Raw genomic sequence first — 20703 nt, forward strand, 5'->3', positions numbered from 1 at the left:
CACTAGCAGATTGGACAATGAGGATAACATGCACCTCATCCTGTTCACACCTGGTTTTGGTTATCTTTCACAATAATTTTGAGCTTCCCATTACTCATAGCTGGAGATTCTGTATTTACAACAACAATGACTATTAAGAATACTGTTTTAAAATTTTTGTGGGTCAATGTTATGTCTGGGCAATTGTAGGTAATGGTTTTATTCATGATCAGTCTCCCCTTTCAGAATGCCATATTTGTAACTTTCTCAAGGCTATCTTAAAGTTCAAGTTTGTATTTTGAGTGATATTTCATATGTTAGGTTGTGAAGAATATCGAGCTTTTGGAGTAGCATCCTGTCTACTTGACTGAGTCTTTCTAGTTATCCAGTAGGTGCTGATTTTGTCTAATTCTGTTATTTTTGATGTTGCCGGTGGTATTTTTATTAGAGCAGGAGGACTCTCAGGTACATCCTTATACTCTTGTAAATTACTGCTTGTGAAAAATAATGCTAATATCTCACATTCCTGGAGCCCTTTGAGGTTTGCAAAGCCCCTTTCCTATGTGATTTCAATTCAAACTTCCATCCTATGAGGTAGATGCTCCTTTTATTTTTTGAAGTGGACTTACATAGTAACTCCAGCTACCAATGCAATGGGTCCAAGACCAGTGGTCTCCAAACTTTTTTGAATGAGTATCCTCAGGAAAGAACTTTTTGTACTTGTATTTCCAGCATGTGTATATTTACTTATACATTATATGTATATACAATGATACTAATAATTGTGTACCTTATGAAAATTGCACAAAAGTAAAAATTTAAAAGATGAAATAAAGATAAAGTCACACTCAATTCTAGAGGTAAGAGGGAGCCATTGAAGTTTATTGAGTAGAGGAGAAACATCGTCAACTCCTGCTTTAGGAAAATCACTTGTGGCTAATTGGAAGATGGATTAGAAAGGGGAGTGACTGAAGATAGTGGGACACTACAATAGAATAAATAAGAGACAAATGGGGCTCTGAAATAAGGTAGTAAGCAGAGAGAAGGGGATGGATGTGAGGGCTGTAAAGGTAAAATTGGCAATACTAGATATGGCAACTGACTGGAATCCTGAATGGGCGGGGGTGAGGGAAAGTAAACAGTCAACGATGAAAATAAGGTTGTTAGAACTTTAATGACTGGAAGATGATGGTACTCTCAACACAATAAAGAAGCCATCTGAAAGACACAATAGGATGAATTGAGTAAGGGGTGGTAGTGGCAGAGGAAATGTAATGAAATCTGTGATCTTGATTACACTCCACCTATGTCTGCTGATTCTGGATGACTCCCTTTGTCCCACCTAAAATAAAAGGGGGTGGGGAGACAGCAGTTCTTACTCACCAATCCTACCCTAGAATTTAGAGCTCACTCTCCAGGGGGTGCCTGCCACAGCCAGGAGGTGATCTGAGGGCAGGTGGGGATGGTGGATTTTTCCTAGTGGTACCATTTTAGCAGATCCGGGTATTAGCACCTTGTAGGGGGGGTGTAGAATGGGGTGGCAGCAGGAGAAAAAGAAAAGGAAAGGGCTGTATTTGACATAAATTCTTGGCTATTTGTCCTGGAGAGGGTAGGATGCCACCTATATTCTCACCCTCCGATTGGTTGATCAGTTAGTTACCCCTTGGAATCAAGCCACAATGGTCCACTGGGCCATTTTGCAGGATAGGCAAAGGTTTAGTTACTTATCCAGAATCACACAGCCAGCTTGTGTGAGTAATGGGTCTCAGGCTCATGTCTTCCTGATTCTGAGATCAGCTCTCTAACCACTGTGCCTACTGACTCACAGGTGCAATAATTTTTCCAACTTTGCAGATCAAAAAACCGATGCAGAGATAAAGTGATTTTGCTCAAAGGTCATTGAGATGAACAGAGAATTTGAACCTAAATCTTCTTGGATCCAAGTTCAAGACTTCATTCCTACTAAAGGCTGTGAACATTACTGAGGAAGTATTAAAGTCAACTATTGTATTTGACCCAAATTTTGCTGCTGCTGAATGTGTCCAATTGGCTCAGTTGTAGTTAGTATAGCTAGGACTCTTTTTGTAGAACACATCACTCAGATGGAAAATCTGAGAGGATGCTTAACTAGTGAAGCTGGCTCAGTGGAGGCTTCAGGAACAAGGTGTGTTCTGTCCATGGTCCATCAATCATAGATGTGTTTCTGGCATCAACCTGTAAAGGCACATTCACAGATGGTATCACTGTCCCAGCTCTGTGATGACTCTATAGATGGTGATAACTGGCACTTGGCTGCCTGGGAAGATGGATGGGTGACCGTGAAAATGCATTTTTAGAGAGAACACATACAATCAGATTCAGAGATGGAAGGGACCTTAGCTACCATCAATCTTAGCCCTAAATGAAGATTTCATGGAAGGAGGAACTGGTTATCAGAGAAGGCAAGTGACTTGTCTAAGATGCTGCAGGTAATACACAGGATTCAAACAAGGTTTGATTGGATAACAGATATAATGCTTTTTGCCATATTACCACAAATGATGGAGTCAGAGATGTAGGGGCTTCAGAGTTCATCTAGCCCAACCTCCTTATATGACATTTGAGGAAACTAAGACCCAGAAAAAAGTGAGTTGTCCAAGGTCACACAGATAATTTTTGTTGTTCAGTCATTTCCAACTCTTCAGGACTCCATTTGGGGTTTTCTTAGCTGAGATACTGAAGTGATCTGCCATTTCCTTCTCTGACTCATTTTACAGATGAGGAAACTGAGTCAAATAGGATTAAACGACTTGCCCAGGTGTTGTTCAGTTATATCTGACTCTTCCTAACTCCATTTGGGGTGTTCTGGGCAAAGATACTGCCATTTCTTTCTTCAGCTCTTTTTACAGATGAGGAAACTGAGGTAAACAGGGTGATCTTAGCTAGGATCATGCAATTAGAAAGTGTTTGAGGCTGGATTTGAACTCATGAAGAGGATTCCAAGCCCAGTACTGTGTGCATTGTGGTGACATCTAACTGCCCCACCTAGATAATTGGTGGGATTCAAATCAAGGTTACACTTCTCCACATCCAGCCTTTTCTCCCCATATAGTGTCATAAGTCATAGGATAATATATTTAGAATTGAAAGTGGCCTCAGGGGTCAGCTAGTCCTCACCCCTCATTTTTAAAGACAAGAATCATGAGGCCCCGGGCAGTTAAATGACCTACCCCGTGTCAGGCAAATAGTTAAGTAGCAGAACTGGGATTTAAACTCATGTTTTCTGACTCCAAATTCAGAGTTCATGAGACCCCAATCTAAGTGATTTAGAGTTGAAAGAGGTCTCAGAGATTAGCTAGGTTTCTAGGTGACAGAGGGGGAAACTGAGTCTCTGAGATAATTGACCTAGAAGAGAACAGTTATTTGAAGTAGGGCTAGAAGTCAAGTTCAGGGTTCCTGACTCCAAGTCAAGCTCATGCTTACCTCTTTTCAGAGCTACTCCTTTCCTCATTTGTAAAATGATTGAGTCTGCCAGACTTCTGAGGTTCCTTTCATCTGTCAGGATTGATGGTTCTCTCCCCAACAGGGACCATGTCTTCCCTGAACAGCACTGGATTCTTCAGTACCTGTGTGACCTTTAGAAAGTTGCCGAACTTCTCCAGGCAATTGTTCCCAGGTCTATCAAATGAAGGGGTAAGACCAGAATCCAGATGGTCATCAAGGTCTCTCCCAGCCCTGTCCAAGACTGTTTACTTCTAGCTCTAGCTGGGACCATGACCTGCCCTTCTTGAGTTCCTCTCTCCCTAACTTAGTACAGGTACTCTCAGGTAGAGTTCACCCCTTGATTAATCAATGCCAGGAGGTTCTGGGCCTGGGGAGACAATTTCCCCCAGACTCTGGGTTTTAGCCAGAGCTGTGAGGGACTCCCACCAAACCCCCTTTAATCCTCCAGTTTCCTGCATAGAGACAGCTTTTTCCAATGCCTCCTCCTCATAGTCCCCCCTCCTCCCTGGGCTCCTGCAGCTCCACAGCTCCTGCAATTGCCTTTCTCCAGCTTCCCAGGGGGTTAATAGCTGCTTCTCACCATGGATGCCTGGATTCTTTCAGGCTCTTTGTCTGCTAGGGAGGGATTCCCACTGTGTTCTGTAGTGGCCTGGGCATGGGGTGGAGAAGTGGGGCTCTGCCTTGTGTGGGAGGATTTGGGGGAGAGGGGCAAAGGGAGCCAGAGCTGAGGCCGATTTATAAGGGTGAGAGTGGGCAGCTGCCCCAGGTCTCTAGATCCAAGGGGCCAAAGGTGTGTTTGAAGAATGTATATAGAGAGCAAGGCCCTGGACTTCTCTCCTAATATACTCTTTCAACCGTTCCTCCCTCCAAACTGTGGTTGCTGTGATCTAGGGCTAAAATGATTTTACAAAAGAGAGAGAGAGCCAGCCTGTGCCCTCATGGGGCTGACAATCTCCCAAGAGGTGGTGGAGCGCAATCATTATGGTTTCCCCAGTCCTGACATCCCATGTTGGAAGGTCTTTCCCAGGTCTCACTTTCTCTGTTCTCTGCTCCTGTGTTCCAGGATTGTACAATTCTGTGCTTCAGGCTATGCCCCACATCTAGTCCCTGGGAGGGAGGAAGGAAAATGCCCTGTGGCACTTTTGGGCATCATCCTTGCTCCTGGAGGTTGTTATACAGTTGATAACTTGAAAAGAGTCTGAGTGTTCTCTGTAAGTAGCCAGGCACTCTGTGCCAGTCACTTTTGCACCCTTCTCATAGATTCAGAGAATGCCAGAATATTAGATTTGGAAGGGTCCTTGTGCCTTGTACCTCCAGATTGTATATCCCCTCTAAAGCATCCCTAATATATAGCTCTGGAGTCAGACCTGAATTCAAATCCTTCCATTGCCACTTACTACTTGTATGATCTTAGGCAAGAGTCACTTTGCCTCTGTGAGGCTCAGTTTCCTCATCTGTAGAATGAAGATGTTGGTCTAGCTGGCTTCTGAAGTCCTTTCTAGCTCTGGATCTAAGGTCTTGTAACCCTATGATCTTCAGGAGATGGAAAGTTAACAACAACCAATTTAAATATTTTGTAAATTTAATGTGAAGAGAGACTATAAGCTCTTTGAGTCCAGGGAACTAGAATAGTGCCAACTTATAGAAGGCACCTGTTGATTGACTGCTTTCTGAGCCCTGTGTTAGTGACTGAGAGAAGGGTAAGGTATAACTAGGACTGTGTTGGCAAACTTATGGCATGTGTGCTGGAGCATGTTGGAGGGGGCTGCTCCCCTCCCCCTCTCCACAGCACCTAAGAACATTCCTTACATCACCCATCCCTCTGCCCAGCAGCACATGGAAGCACTTCTTCCCTCCCCTGTCTGGGGTAAGGCAGGGGCTTCACATAAGCATGAGAGTTGCAGTTTGGGCACTTGGTCTCTAAGGTCTCTAAAAGATTTGCCATCACTGAGCATAGTCCCTGCTCTCATATTCAGTCATAAGCATTTTTTAAACCCAATATATACAAGGCACTGTGCTAGGTACAGGGTATACAGATAGAGGCCAAAAGGAAAAGCAATAACTGCCCTCAAGGAGATTACATTCTATTTGCAGTCCTACAGCCCAGTAGGAGTATGAACACAAACAAGGAAGAGTGCAATCTCATTTCCAGAGAGGGGGCAAATAAATGGTGCTATGAGGTCTGAATGAGGAGGTTAGAGGTATTTGCCATCAGGAGCAATCAGGGGCTTTAAAGATACCTTAAGGACAGGTATTCAATAGGTAAGAGGATTTTCCAGGCATAGGAAACATGAATGAACAAAGGGTCAGAGGTGGGAGAATAGTCGTCAAATTCAGAGAACAGAAAAATATCTAGGTTAGTTGGAATGCAATAATATGAAATAAGACAGGAAAAGGAGAGTTGGCACAGGTTGAGGAGGGCCTCGAATGCCAAGCAGAGGAGTCTGAATTTCACTCCATAGAACCCCTGAAGATTACTGTGCTTGGCATAGTACATGATTATTTGATTGAACAGAAGAACAACATAAACTGATTTATGAATAAAGAAGATGATTCTGGGAACAGTCTGAAAGATGAGTGGAGTGGACAGGGTAGATCAGGGATGGGGGAAGACTTAGCAGGTGGCTATTGTAGAAGGCCAAGGAGGGGGCCTTCAGCTTCCTGCCCCAGGTGTTGGAAGGAGTGGAGGAGGGGGCTGGATGTTTGAGAGAGATGCTATGTGCATGGAATCTACCAGGCTTGGTACCTGGTTAGCACAGGCGCTTGGGGGATGAAGGAGGGAGAAGTCACTGCCTCCACAGTCAGCACCAATGGTTGGAGAGTTCCTTCTGCTATTAAGCTGAATCCTGCCTCTCTGTCCCTTCCCCCCTCTGCCCTAGTTCTGCCCTAGTGAATGGCACAGAAGGTCTAATCCCTATTCCCCTGAGGCTCTCTCAGCTGCTGGCTTCCAGCCCTCTCAGGTCCCAGGGGGAAGGCAGACACGTGCCCACACCATAGGGCTGGTGTTTGGAGATGCCTCCATCTCCTACTGACAGCCAGGGCTCTTCCTAGGGGGATCATGGGCATCTAGGCAGGCAGAGGGGCCTGCAGGCAGATTTGCTTGAGGAGTTCCTCTTGCTCCACTGAAGGGAAGACAGTGATGGCTCCAGGCAAGAAGAGGCCTGATCCAGGACTCTCAGCCTCTAGATGGTCTACAGCAGCTGACCTGAGTGTCTTCACCCCACTCTTCCATGGGCGGAAGAAGCTGTAGCAGTGACTAGCATTGGTCACCAGCTTAGGGCAGTGGCAAGAAAAAAGGAAAGTATATTTTGAGTCCATGAAGATAACATGGTTCGGTGGAAAGAGCCCTGGTTAGTTCCCCTGCCCAGTCAGTTACCACATGTTGACAGTTCCTTAGCCACAGCAACCATTTCTTCCACTCTATTGACATTCCCTAATACTAGCTCTTGCTAGCCTCTGCTGAACTCTGCTCTTTTCACTGGGTTATACTATCTTAGAACATCTAAGTCCAATCTCCTTATTTTACACATGAGGAAATGGAGTCTGGAGAACTGGAGACCTAGCTAAAGGGAAGGGAGGGAGATAATATAAATCTTGTGATTTCAGAAAACATATATTGAAGATTGTTATTACATATAATTGGGAAAATAAAATATCTTTGATTAAAAAAAGAAATGTAGAGCTATCTTAACATGGGCTTACACATAGTTTATGACCAATATTTAATCCAACGTTTACAATAATATATTATAAATATCCCATAAAAGGAAAAGAAAAATATTTTAATTTCATCTCTGGTACAAAGGGAGGGCCAAAACATTTTACACAGATTTTCCAGATGGCAGTGGCACCATGCCCCTAACTCTCAAGATGTGGAAGGGATGCCTTAAATATATATTAGCCTTATTATTGTTACTATCTTGGGGTTGCAGGAGTGAGAAGGAAGGAGAAAAGATCCATATGCACTGCCCAAGATAAGAAGGGTTCTATGAAGGGGTTCATGAGTGTCTGATTTCATAGTTAGGAAGTATCTGAGGTCACACTTGAATCCAAGACTTCCCCTCTCTAGGTATGATGCTATCTTTTTCTTTTTTTAATTAATTAATTTAATTTAATTAGAATATTTTTCCATGGTTACACGATTCATATTTTTTCCCTTTCCTCTTCCCTCTCCCCTCCTGGAACCAATGAGTAATTCCACTGGGTTTAAATGTATCATTGTTCAAAACTCATTTCCATATTATTAATATTTGCAATAGAGTGATCATTTGAAGTAAACATCCCAATCATATCCCCATCGAACCATGTAATCGATCATATGTTTTTCTTTTGCATAAAGTTCTTTCTTATAAATCCCTCAGAATTGTCCTGGATCATTGCATTGCTGCTAGTACAGAAGTCCATTACATTGGATTTTACCACAGTGTATCAGTCTCTGTGTATAAGGTTCTCCTGGTTCTGCTCCTTTTTCTTTGCATCAATTCCTGGAGGTTTTTCCAGTTCACATGGAATTCCTCCAGTTCATTATTCCTTTGAGCACAATAGTATTCTTTCACCAACAGATACCACAATTTGTTCAGCCATTCCCCAATCGAAGGGCACCCCCTCATTTTCCATTTTTTTGCCACCACAAAGAGTACGGCTATAAATATTTTTGTTAAAATATTTCCCCTTATTATCTCTTTGGGGTATAAACCCAGCAGTCGTATAGCCGGATCAAAAAGCAGGCAGTCTTTTAAAGCCCTTTGGGCATAGTTGCAAATTGCCCTGCAGAATGATTGGATCAATTCACAACTCCACTCCCAATTTTGCCACATTCCCTTCAACATTCATTACTTTCCTTTGCTGTCATATTGGTCAATCTGCTAGATGTGAGGTGCTGATGCTATCTTCTGAGCCAACTAGCTCTCTGTTACATCTACTTTTGATTGTTTGGTGTATCATTCTTTCTGTTTACCTCATTGCAGTTACTGTGTGTATTGTTTTCTTGCTCTGCCCACTCCCTCTGCATTAGCCACCACAAAGAGTGCGGCTATAAATATTTTTGTTAAAATCTTTCCCCTTATTATCTCTTTGGGGTATAAACCCAGCAGTCGTATAGCCGATCTTCCCAGATCTTCCCAGACTTCTCTGAGTTCATCACATACTTCATTCTTTACAGCACTATAATATTCCATTTCATTCATATCCCTCAAATTGCTTAAATATTCCCCAACTGATAACATCTGCTTTGTAATTTTGTTAAATGTGGGGACTTTCTTATTGATGGCTTTGTTGGGGTATATGTCCAAGAATGGAGTTTCTGATTCAAAGGGTGTGGACATTTTGGTCACTTTACTTACATAATTCCAAATTCTCACCAGTATTTATAAAGTACTTACTGTATGCCTATTGTGTGCCAGGCACTGTGCTAAATGCTGTGAACACAAATACAAGCAAAAATCCTCACATCTATCTTGAGGGAAATGTGTAATTATAATCCCCATTTTTGCTTTTAGTTGAGGAAGGTGAGGCAGGTAGAAGTTTTCTCCAGTCAAAAAGCTAGTATATGGCTGAGGCTAGATTTGAGCTCAGGTCTTCCTGATTCTAGGTCCAGCATTCTGTCCATCATAAAAGGATTTAGGAAGGACTGACAGTATTAGGCAAGGATATGTGGAAGGAAGGAGTAGCAATAAGATGGTAGCAGAAATATTACCCTCTGGGAAACATTTACAATTTTAAGAAAACCTGGTAGACTGGGTGATATCCAAAGGAATGAATTTCTTTTCATTTTAAAATTTTGTTATTTTTTCCCTTTCTTTTATTCCAGTGACAAATTTACACATTTTCCAAAGTTACATGACTCATGTTCTCTCCCTCCTCTTTTCCTTACCCCCTCCTGAAGCTGACAAGCAGTTCCACTGGGTTATGTTATCACTCAAAACCTGTTTCCATATTGTTCATTTTTGTAATAGACTAATCTTTTAAAACCAAAACCCCCAATCATATACCTAAATAAACAAGTGATAAATCATATGTTTTCTTTTGCATTTCTACTCCAACAGTTCTTTCTCTAGATGTAGATAGCATTGTTTGTCTTAAGTCCTCAGAATTGTCCTGGATCATTGCATTACTATTAGTAGCAAAGTCTATCACATTTGATCATCCCAAAATATTTCAGTTACTGTGTCTAATGTTCTCTTGGTTCTTCTCGTTTCACTTTGCATCAGCTCATGGAGGTCTTTCCAGTTCTTATAAAAATCAAGCAGTTCATCATTTCTTACAGCACAACAGTATTCCATCACCATCATATACCACAATTTGTTCAGCCATTCCCCAATTAATGGACATCCCCTCAGTTTCCAATTCGTTGCCACCACAACGAGTATGACTATGAATATTTTTGTACAAACGGATCCTTTTCCTTTTTTTTTTTAATCTCTTTGGGATACAGACCTAGTAGTGGTATGGCTGGATCAAAGGGCAGGTATCCTTTTAAAGCCCTTTGGTCATAATTCCAAATTGCCTTCCAGAATGGTTGGATCAATTCACAACTCCACCAGCAAGTATTAGTGGAGAAGATTTAAAAGATAGACTGGCAGAGTTGGAAAGACCTTAGAGCATGGAATGTCAGATAGTCAAGGGACTGAAAGAATCTTTCTTTCCTTAATTCTACCCCCCCCTCTCTCTTTCTCTCTCTCTTCCCCTCCCTCCCTCCCTCCCTCCCTTTTTCTTCCTTAAATGGTAAAGGATAAGCAATTAGGGTTAACCGAGTTGCCTAGACACACATGACTGGGAAATGCCTGAGGCTATAGTTGATCACTGGTCCTCCTAACTCCAGTCCTAGTGCTCATTCCACTGTACTATCTAGCTGCCCCAAGATCATTTCTTTCAATTAATTCTTTTGGATCCCTCAAGGGAAGGGACCTTTCCAAGGTAACATATTGAGTGTATGGCACGGTGAACTAAAACTGGAGTTTCTTGATTCTCAGTCCAATTGCTCCCAGACCACAATGTTTAGCACATAATAGGTTCTTAATACTTGTATATTGAATTAGATTAAATTGAATTATAATGCTTGCTTTTCAAAGTGCATTCAAAGCTATCATCTTATTTAGACATCATCATAGCCCTGTAAAATTATCCTAGCTAGGATAGAGATGAATAGGTTTATCCATTTCCTTCACTTCTCTCCACTATGTTCTAGGTGAGCACAATAACTCTGGAGTTAGAGGATTTGAGTTTGAATTCCTTTGATTGCTACCTATGTGACTTTGGGCAAGTCACAACCCCCCCCCCCCCATTTGTTTCTCTATCTATAAAATGAAGGGAGTTAGGCTAGACATTCTTTCCAACTCTTTGCCTATGATATTATAAGGAAACTAAGGTTCATAAAAATGAAATTATTTGCCCAGGGTCATTCTAAAAATTTAAGAACAGGGCCAAAACTAGATTTCAGGTCCCTGGATGCCTAACAGGTTTCCCATTTGAGCATTGAGAAAATAATATAAGAAGCCTTGAGAGAGGCAGTTAGATGACTCTGTGTATAGAGAGCCAGGTCTAGAGATGAGAGGTCCTGGGTTCAAATCTAGCCTTAGACACTTCCTAGCTGTGTAACCCTGGGTGAGTCACTTAACCCCCATTACCTAGCCCTTACAGCTCTTCTGCCTTTGAAATGATATTTACTATCAATTCTTTCTTTTTTATTTTTTTAAAACCCTCACCTCTCTTAGAATCAATACATGTATTGGTTCTAAGGCAGAAGGAGTGGTAAGGGTTAGGCAATGGGGGTTCAGTGACTCACCCAGGGTCACACAGCTAGAAAGTGTCTGAGACCAGATTTGAACCCAGGACCTCCCATCTCTAGGCCTGGCTCTCAATCCACTGAGCTACCCAGTGACCCCCCCCCCTTTACTATCAATTCTAAGAGAGGAGGTAAGAATGAAAAAAAAAAGCCTGGAAACATCTTGCTTTGATTCTCTCTTCTGACTTGGCTGGAGAGTGACAGGATGCCAGGCCATAAATCTTCATGAGATGCTGGCAGTGAGGCAGCTGTGAGACAGGACAGAGATATTGCAGTGAGGATGGCATTGAGTGTCATGTATAGAATCCAGCTGACACTCCTGAAAGCTTATTCAAGTCAAATTGAACTCAATTTAACAGTCATTCATTAGATTCCTGTTGTTGCAAGATTCAATGCTAGAGAGTAAGACATGTTAAAAAGTTTAGCTGAGATAATATTCCTGCCCTCATACAGCATACAGTCCAGTAGCAGGGAAAATACAAACACTATAAATAGCTATCAATGAGCACCTAAATGAGTTATAAGAGAGGAAGCTGAAAGAGTCTAGAAACTGCCTCAGCCAGGAAACACTTATCTCCTTGCCAAGCAGAGAGATATGGCAGCCAAAGGCAACATTGGTTTAGTATATAAACTCGTTTGTAAAATCTGACAGAGGAGGATGGGGGAAGGCGATAAGCACTATCGCCTCATGAAACAGTGATAAACAGTGGAGGGAAAAACAAAGTTTACAGAAAGCATAGCAAGAGAAGTAATTAAACCAGATCTTCCTGAGAGCACTTAAGGATGAAACTGGAAGGAGCAAAATCAACAGACAAAAAATGGAAAAGATCTGTCAAGATTTCTAGAATACTCTCTCTGTCACTGACAAGAGAGCTACTCCATTTGGACTCGAAATCACAATTCCCAGTGTGTTGCATGAGGAGATAGAAATGTCACTTGAGAAAAACAAAGATGGAAACAATAGCTGGACTAGACCAAATATACACAGACAAGTTCCTTGCTGAAGGGGACACAATTTTGAGGACATTGAGGGGTTGGTCTTTAGGAAACCTGAAAGAAAGGAGAACATAAAAAGTTTGGAAGAAACAGTAATGAACCTTATTAATACTGAAAGAAAATATCAATAACTATTGACTCACAGCTCTGCAAAATTTCTATGAGAATAATCTACACATAAAGGATAATTATAGATACAGGTATGGGAGATGATGGTAGGCTTTTTTGTTGTTTTTAAAAATCCTTTTTTTAAACCCTTTAAAACTTCTATCTTAGAATCAATATTCTGAATTGGTTCCAATGTAGAAGATTAATAGGAAGAATAGTAAGGATTAGACAATGAGGGTTAAGTGACTGCTCCAGGATCACACAGCTAGGAAGAGTGTGAAGCCAGATTTGAATCCAGAACATCTCTTCTCTGGCTCTCAGTCTACTGAGCCACCTCAATGCCCGTAGGTAGGCTTTTGTAGCTATTCTACAGAAGTCCATACCTTTATAGTCCCTGAAAAGTTCAGGGAACATAAGATCCCACTGTATTTTATTGTTTGTTGCCTATTAAAAAATGTTTACTTTGGTAGAATAAAATACCTTCTTGGAGGCTCAACAAGACATCTTTTATGCATATATTAACTCCTTGGAAAGTTGTACCAGCAAAAATTGATTTGGCCTCTTTGGTTATTTTTTGGCTATTAATTAAAAGCAAGGCATAAAAGAACTAAATGGAAGCTGACTGAAGGTGTTCACTCTTGTTCACATGGTCACCCAATGTCCAGGACAGAGTTCAGATTGAAGAGGGATTCCCTAGAGATGGTGAAGCTCTGCAGATGCTTTTGTTTGCAGATAAGATCAAGCCACAGAACATGGCAAAGTCTCTTAAGTGAAGTTCATAATCAGAAGATTAGTTAATAAGCATTTATTAAGTATCTATTCTGTGCCAGCCTCAAATGAATTCAGCTCAACTATACACACAGGAAAAACCAAATGGATGAATAGTCCCTGTCATTTAGATTACAATATGTAGTCTTTCTGTCATTGACAGGACAGCTACTCCATTTGGACTTGAAATCACAGTTCCCAGTGTATTGCATGAGGAGATTGAAATGTCACTTGAGAAAAACAAAGATGGAAACAATAGCTGGACACAGGCATGGATGGCTAAACAGTTTGACTGGATGATGATTAGATCCAGAATTAAATATGAAGAGGGTAGTTTGGATTGCATTTGGCAGGTAGCAAAATTCTTTAACTAGTATCAAATATCACCCTGAAAGACCCCTCCTTTTTGCATGAATAGCCTTCCAATGATACCATGTTGTCACAAATCAAAACCATAGTGTACAACTGCAAATCACTGAAAGGATAATGGAGAGACTCTTGATGGGTATGTGTGTCACAACTTAAGACCTACAAAGGATTGTTCCTAAGAACTAACTTAGAGGATGTTATCAGGAAGATGAATGACTTTGAAAAGGAAGTGGGCTAATGATGTAGTTAGTGTTAGGGAGGAATAACCAATAGACAGCTCACATTCTTTGGTGATATATACATGTAAGCCCTGGGCCGTCATCTCAGACTGAGTTCACATGAACTGGGTCCAATCTTGGCAGCATTTACTTCATTCTGCTCCCCCTTCCCCCACCCCTGCCATCACTTTCTTTTTTTTTTTTTTTTTTTTTTTTTTTTACAGGGTGGGGTTGCTAGCCCCACGCCCAACCCTCCTCCTTTTTCATCCGGGCTAGGGACAGTCCTTAGCCCAGGAGTGGTAAGGGTGGGCGATAGGGGTCAAGTGACTTGCCCAAGGTCACACAGCTGGAAGTGTCCGAGGCCGGACTTGAACCTAGGACCTCCAGTCTCTAGGCCTGGCTCTCAATCCACTGAGCCACCCAGCTGCCCCCATCACTTTCTTTTTTGCTAATGGTGTTTCCACCCAGACTTCCTGCTAGAACATCTCTGAATGTTGTTCAGTTTTAACATGACTTACATCTAGGTAAACCTCCAAAGATGTGGGTAGAAGGGCCACTAGATCCCATAGAAATGCTCAAGGTAATAATGTACACATAAGGCATAGGATAATTTGTATTCTACCCCATGGAGAATGCAGATATACAGAGGACTCAGGAGCCAGTAACTCCAATGAGTTGATCTGAAGTCAGTGAACAACTTGCTGAGCTGCATCATGCTAAGACTTTATTTGAAACTTTCAATAGCATCTTTTTGACTTGTACAAAAATATTTATAGCTGTGCTCTTTGTGGTGGCAAAAAATTGGAAAATGAGGGGTGCCCATCAATTGGGATATGGCTGAACAAATTGTGGTATCTGTTGGTGATGGAATACTATTGTGCTCAAAGGAATAATGAACTGGAGGAATTCCATGTGAACTGGAACAGCCTCTAGGAATTGATGCCGAGAAAAAGGATCAGAACCAGGAGAACCTTATACACAGAGATGGATACACTGTGGCACAATCGAATGTAATGGACTTCTCAACTAGCAGCAATGCAATGATCTAGGACAATTCTGAGGGACTTATGAGAAAGAGCTCTATCCATATTCAGAGGAAGAACGGTGGGAGTAGAAACACAGAGGAAAAACAATTGCTTGATCACATGGGTTGATGGGGATATGATTGGGGATGTAGTCTCTAAGTGTTCACCTTAATGCAAATATGAAAATAGGTCTTGATCAATGACACATGTAAACCCAGTGGAATTTCTTGTTGGCTCTAGGAGGGAGGGTGGAAGGAGGGGAGGGAAAGAACATGAATCATGTAACCATGGGAAAATATTCTAATTTAATTAATTAAATAAAGAATTTCAAATTAAAAAATAGCATCTTTTTACAGAACATATTAGGAGCAGCTTGATATTGTAGGATAAAAGTACTGGACCTGGAGTCAGGAGCCCTGAAATCAAATCCAGTCTCAGATACATCCTAGCTGAGTGACCCTGAGCAAGTCACTTAACCCAGTTTGCCTCAATTTCCTCAGCTATAAAATGGTCCAGAAAAGGAAATGGCAAAGCACCCAGTATCTTTGCCAAGAAAAACTCAAAAGAGGTCATAAAGAGTTGGACATGACTGAAAAAATGACTGAACAACATGGACAATATTGTATGGCCGGAACTTTGTGTTTGTATCTGATCAAGTCTCAGTGAATGGTACTCTTCCCAGTAAATCTCTGTTATTTTACTAAAAATCTTGGATTTTAGGATTGAGTTACAACATGAAACCCCTTCCTCCTTATCCTATCTTAGAGGCTAGGGTTCAGAATTCAACACTGTGCCAGGAAGTCACTCCTCCTCTCAAAACCCCTTTTCCCCCTTTCAAGGATGGAGTTTGGGAAGCCCACTTGGACCACATGGTTCTCATAGCTATCGTTTGCTTTTTGTGCTTAGCATAGTGCCTGGCATATTTTAGGGGTATATCTAAATTTTCATTTATAAGGGAAATTCTGAGGAAGAAACTCCCCTTACCAATTTGAGCTGTCACATTCCCCCCTCCCCTACAATTTATCATCTTGGAGAGTTGCCTGGGGTCTTGAGAGGTAAAGTGACTTTCCTAGAGTTACACCAGTCAGTATGTGTCAGATCTTTCTAATCACATGACTTCTCTCTATTGACTATACTTTGCTGCCTTTCATATCTAGCACACAATGGGTAATTAATGATGCCTGTTGAATAAATGTATGGGTTGCAATAGATGGTGCCTGAGGTCTCTTCCAACTAAAAAATTCTATGATTCTGCTAACTCGAGCCTTGATTTAAAAAAAAAAGAATCTTACTTCCCACCTTAGAATCAATACTAAATATCGATTCCAAGAAAGAAGAGTAGTAAGGACTAAGCAATGGGGATTGAGTGACTTGCCCAGGGTCATATAGTCAGTTAGTGACTGAGGCCATGTTAGAACCCAGGATCTTCTGTCTCCAGGTCTATAATTCTGTCCACTGAGCCACTTAGCTACCCCCTAACTCAAACCTTAATTGACACCACATCCTTCAGCCTCCTCTTTCCTCTAATTAGAGGTTTAGAGGATGGAGTGCCAAACTCTTCCTTGATTTTCCTTTATGGAAGGCAGAAACTGGACTTTCCATTCACTCATTCTGCACCTACTGCTCTGCCTGGATCTAAGAGAAGATGAACAAGATCTTGCTCCCTTGTCCCCACTCCTGCCCCAACCCCCATGCCTGGGTACTCAATGGTGTCTTCCTCCCACTTTCCTTCCTCCTTTTGTGTGTTGTTTCCCTCCAAGGACTGTCTTTCTTTCCTCAGTTGTAATCCTAGTGCTTGGCATAGTATCTGGCACACAGAAAGCACTTAATAAGTGTTAATCAAATTGAATTAAACTGAAAATGAAAGAATGAACCAAAGTGGTTTGTAGTAAATAAATGCTATGTGGATGTAAGTTTTTACAGAATCAGGGTACAGAGCTAGAATGGACTTCAAGAGATTATCAGGTCCACCATCTTTTTCTTCTAGATATTCTTCATGTAAATGGAAAACCAAATTAGCTATCAAATAGCCAGAATGTTGTTTGATGAGTCTGAACAGGAAGATGGGTGGTTTTGAGAGAGGCTTTATCTCAGCTGTAATGGAGCCCGGAGCAGCCTTTGAGCTCCATTCTTGAACTAACACCTGTCCTTCTCTCTACTGACCAGGATCTTCCTGCTCCCAAGACACAGGCCCTCTCTCCTCTTGGCATCATGCAGGATACCCACTCATGAATCCACCTGGCCTCTTCTTTTTCTAGACCCCATTCATGTCTCCCTCTTTCCCCTACTGAGAGTGAATGAGATCTGTGAATGTTTGTGAGATGACTGGCTCACAGTTCAACATGCATTAGTTACACGTTCATCTCCTTGATGAGACTTGGGAGACATCTCTCGTCCCTTGATTGAGTTTATAGAGACACCCCGGGCGCATCAGCAGCCAGTTTTCAAACCATCTGTCAGGGCGAGAGACGATGTCTGTGCACACAGACCTCATCTCCTCCAGGCTTATTTCCCCTCTCTTTTTAGACAAGTATCTCCTTTGACTCTGTCTCCCTGCCAGTCTAGGGATAGTCTAGTTTGGGATAGGGGTTATATGTATACATATATGTATAATGTCTCCTATTGATGGTAAGTTCCTTGAAGGCAAGTGTTTTGTGAGCTTTCACCAGCAGCTAGACAATAGTCCAAACACTAGGTGATGAGAGGGGTTACGTTTGAGAGATGCTGCAGAGGTGAAATTGGCAGTTCTTGGCAACAGACTGGAATAGGAGGGGTAAGAGAGAGTGAAGAATTTGGATTAACTCTGGGATTTTGAGCCTGATAGATTGGGAAGATGGTCTTGCCTTTAACAGTAGGAAGTTGAGGTGGGGGAAGGTTAAGTGCCCAGCTTCTATTCATCCTTGTCCTTTCCCCACCCATTAAGTGTGGGCATCTCCCAAAAGTCTATCCTGGACCTTCTCTTCTTCACTATTTTGTTTCTCTCTCTCCTGCCAACTTCCATCAAATCTCATGGGTTTCATTTTCTCTATGCACATGAATCACAGAGTGTCATACAGTACAAAGAGTCAAATGACTTGGGTTCCAAGCCTACCTTGATGTTTACTACCCATGTGACTCTGGACAAATCACTTATCCTCTATGATCCTCAGATTTTGCATTTGTAGAATGAAGAGATTGGACCAGATAACTTCTGAGGTAGGTCCCTTGTAGTTCTTAATCTATGATTCAACAGAGTCCCAGATCTCCATGTCTCTCTCCCTCCATGACCTGCCAGACATGGCACTCTTCTACTAGACAGTCCTGCCTGAATGTTCTATAAGTACCCCAAACTCAACATTTAGACTTATTCTTGCTTCTAGAGTTTTCCATTTCTGTACATGGTACCATCATCTTTCCAGCCACCCAGGTTCACAAACATGGAGTTGTTACCGGCACAACTTTCATTGTAATTACAAACCAGACCAGTACAGTGGGGAAAGTGCTTGATTTAGAATGAAAGGATGTGGATTCTAAATCCCCATTCTGCAATTCACCCTCTATGTATGTGTTGGGATTTTAAACCCCCCTCATCTTCTGTCTTAGAATTGACACTAAGCACCGGTTCCAAGTAGTAAGGACTAGGCAGTGGGGGTTAAGTGACCTGCCTAGTCACACATCTATGAAGTGTCTGAGGCCAGATTTGAACCCAGGATCTCACATTTCCAAGCCAGCTCTCTATCCACTGTGGGAATTTGTTTTTGTCTGACCCTGCATATTTACTAGAAGATATTTGTTTTTCTTTTGAGGTCATTCCTAATCTCTTTTTTTTCTCACCCTTACCCAGTGGGGAAGGTACTGCAGAAATCCATTTTGCAGATAAAGAAACTGAGGGTTAGATGGAGAAAGTGACTTGCCCAGGTTCACTCAATTTGTTAGTGTCAGAGGAATGACTGAAACAAGAACTTTCCTGATTCTTGAACTAACACCCTTTGCAGCATACTATGTTGCCTCTCAATTCTAGGAAGCATTTTGCCCTAGTTAGAAGCAAACATACAATCACCCAAATGCCAACCGAAACCCTCATGCAGTCTTTAAAAGCCTTCCCAGATTGAGACCCGACATTGACATAAAGCCTATTTGAGACTGGTGGTAAGGCAGGTCAAGCCGGAGGGAGGCAGGATCAAAGGTGGGACCAGACTAAGAGTTTCACCCCGCTGCTTGGGGACCAAAGAATAAGGTCTTTCTGCTCCAAACAATAATTGAAACACGGCTTTCTAATAGGCAGCACCCCTTTGGAACCATCTATTTAAGGAAGATGGTAGCTTTCATAGGCATGGCACACATTGGCCTTTATAAAAATGGACCTCTCCCAATACCCCCAAAATATGGCAACACAGTTTCAATTAAGAATGACTCAGGGCAGCTGGGTAGCTCAGCAGATTGAGAGCCAGGCCTAGAGACGGGAGGTCCTAGGTTCAAATCCGGCCTCAGCCACTTCCCAGCTGTGTGACCCTGGGCAAGTCACTTGACCCCCATTGCCTACCCCTTACCACTCTTCTGCCTTAGAGTCAATACTCCAAGATGGAAGGTAAGGGTTTTAAAAAAAAAAAAAAAGAATGACTCATTTCCTAGCTGAGTGACCCTGCGCAAGTCACTTAACCCCAACTGCCTAGCCCTAATCGTTCTTCTGCCTTGTATCGATTCTAAGACAGAAGGTACAGGTTAAAAAATAAAAAAAATGAATGACTGATGAACTAAATACTTCCTTTCAGCAGGGCGCTCTGCACACAGCTCATTCTGAATGTTAATTCAATTCAATTCAACAATCATTTATTAAGCCCAAATAGTGTGCATAATAGTTAGAGAGCTGGTCTCAGCATCGGAAAGATGTAAGTTTAAGGCTTGCTTCTGTCACATACTGGCTGTGTGACTGTGGGCAAGTCATTTAACTTCTGAGTGCTCATTGGCAATGTTCTAAGACTAGAAGTTGTGGGATAGCTGCTGCTATGCATTGGTGGAGGGAATTTCCTTACTGGAAGTTCCTCCCATCAATGAAATCTCAAATGTGGAGTGAAACAAATACAACTGGGATCAGAATACTGTCACACCCTGGGGGAGATTAGACATTCACAGCAGACCTGGCCCTTGTCCTCATGGAGCTTCTAGTTAGAGGGCACAGTGCCTGGCAAGCTAGATGGATTTAATAAATGTTTTTGCATTGATTTCAGCTTCCTCTCCCTAAAGCTTGGGGAATGGAATATTCCAGCTGAATGAGCATTCATTAAAGGGGAGCCCTGATCGAGAGAAACAGTGGAATATGAATGAGTTGGTTGGGGAGGGGGGAATGGTTCTTAGTCTGCAGGCAGAGGGCTGGCAGCACAGTAGGGGCCCTGTCAGCCTCTTCTACTCGTCACCATTAATCAGTTCACTCTGGTGAAAGGCTCCAGGTGTCATTGACCTGGGCATTAAAAGCTCTGACAAGTGTGGGCTCTTGGAAGCAGTGGGCAGCATTATCTCTAAGCCAGTTTCTTCACCAATTCCAGGCTGATGAGGGAATCCTGGGGAGATAGTCTGGATTGAAGCCACCCCCCTTTCCCTTCCTTCTCTCTCTGTCTGCAGCTCTCTCTTCCCATTCCTTGCCTAGCCAGAGGCAGGGATTGAGGGGGGTGGGGAGTGGAGGGAGGTAGTATTGACATGGCCTGAGGAGAGAGAAAGAGAGGAGACTTATATAGATAGGGAAAGATGGTGAAATCGGCACAGAAAAGGACAGGGAGAGAGAGACAGAGGAGAGAGGCAGAGGAGTGGGAGAGGGAAGAACAGAGAAAGGGAGGGTAATAGAGGTGCGAGATGGAGAGAAAGGAGGGAGGGGAAGGGGAAGGAGAGGGGGAAGAAGAAGGTGGAAGAGGAGGAGGAAGAGATATAGGATAGAAGGGAAAGGAGAAAAAGAAAAGAAAACCAGAAAGAGACGAGAGAGAGAGAGAGAGAGAGAGAGAGA

This window comes from Gracilinanus agilis, chromosome 5 (assembly GCF_016433145.1).
Source record: "Gracilinanus agilis isolate LMUSP501 chromosome 5, AgileGrace, whole genome shotgun sequence".
NCBI classification, from domain to species: Eukaryota; Metazoa; Chordata; class Mammalia; order Didelphimorphia; family Didelphidae; genus Gracilinanus; species Gracilinanus agilis.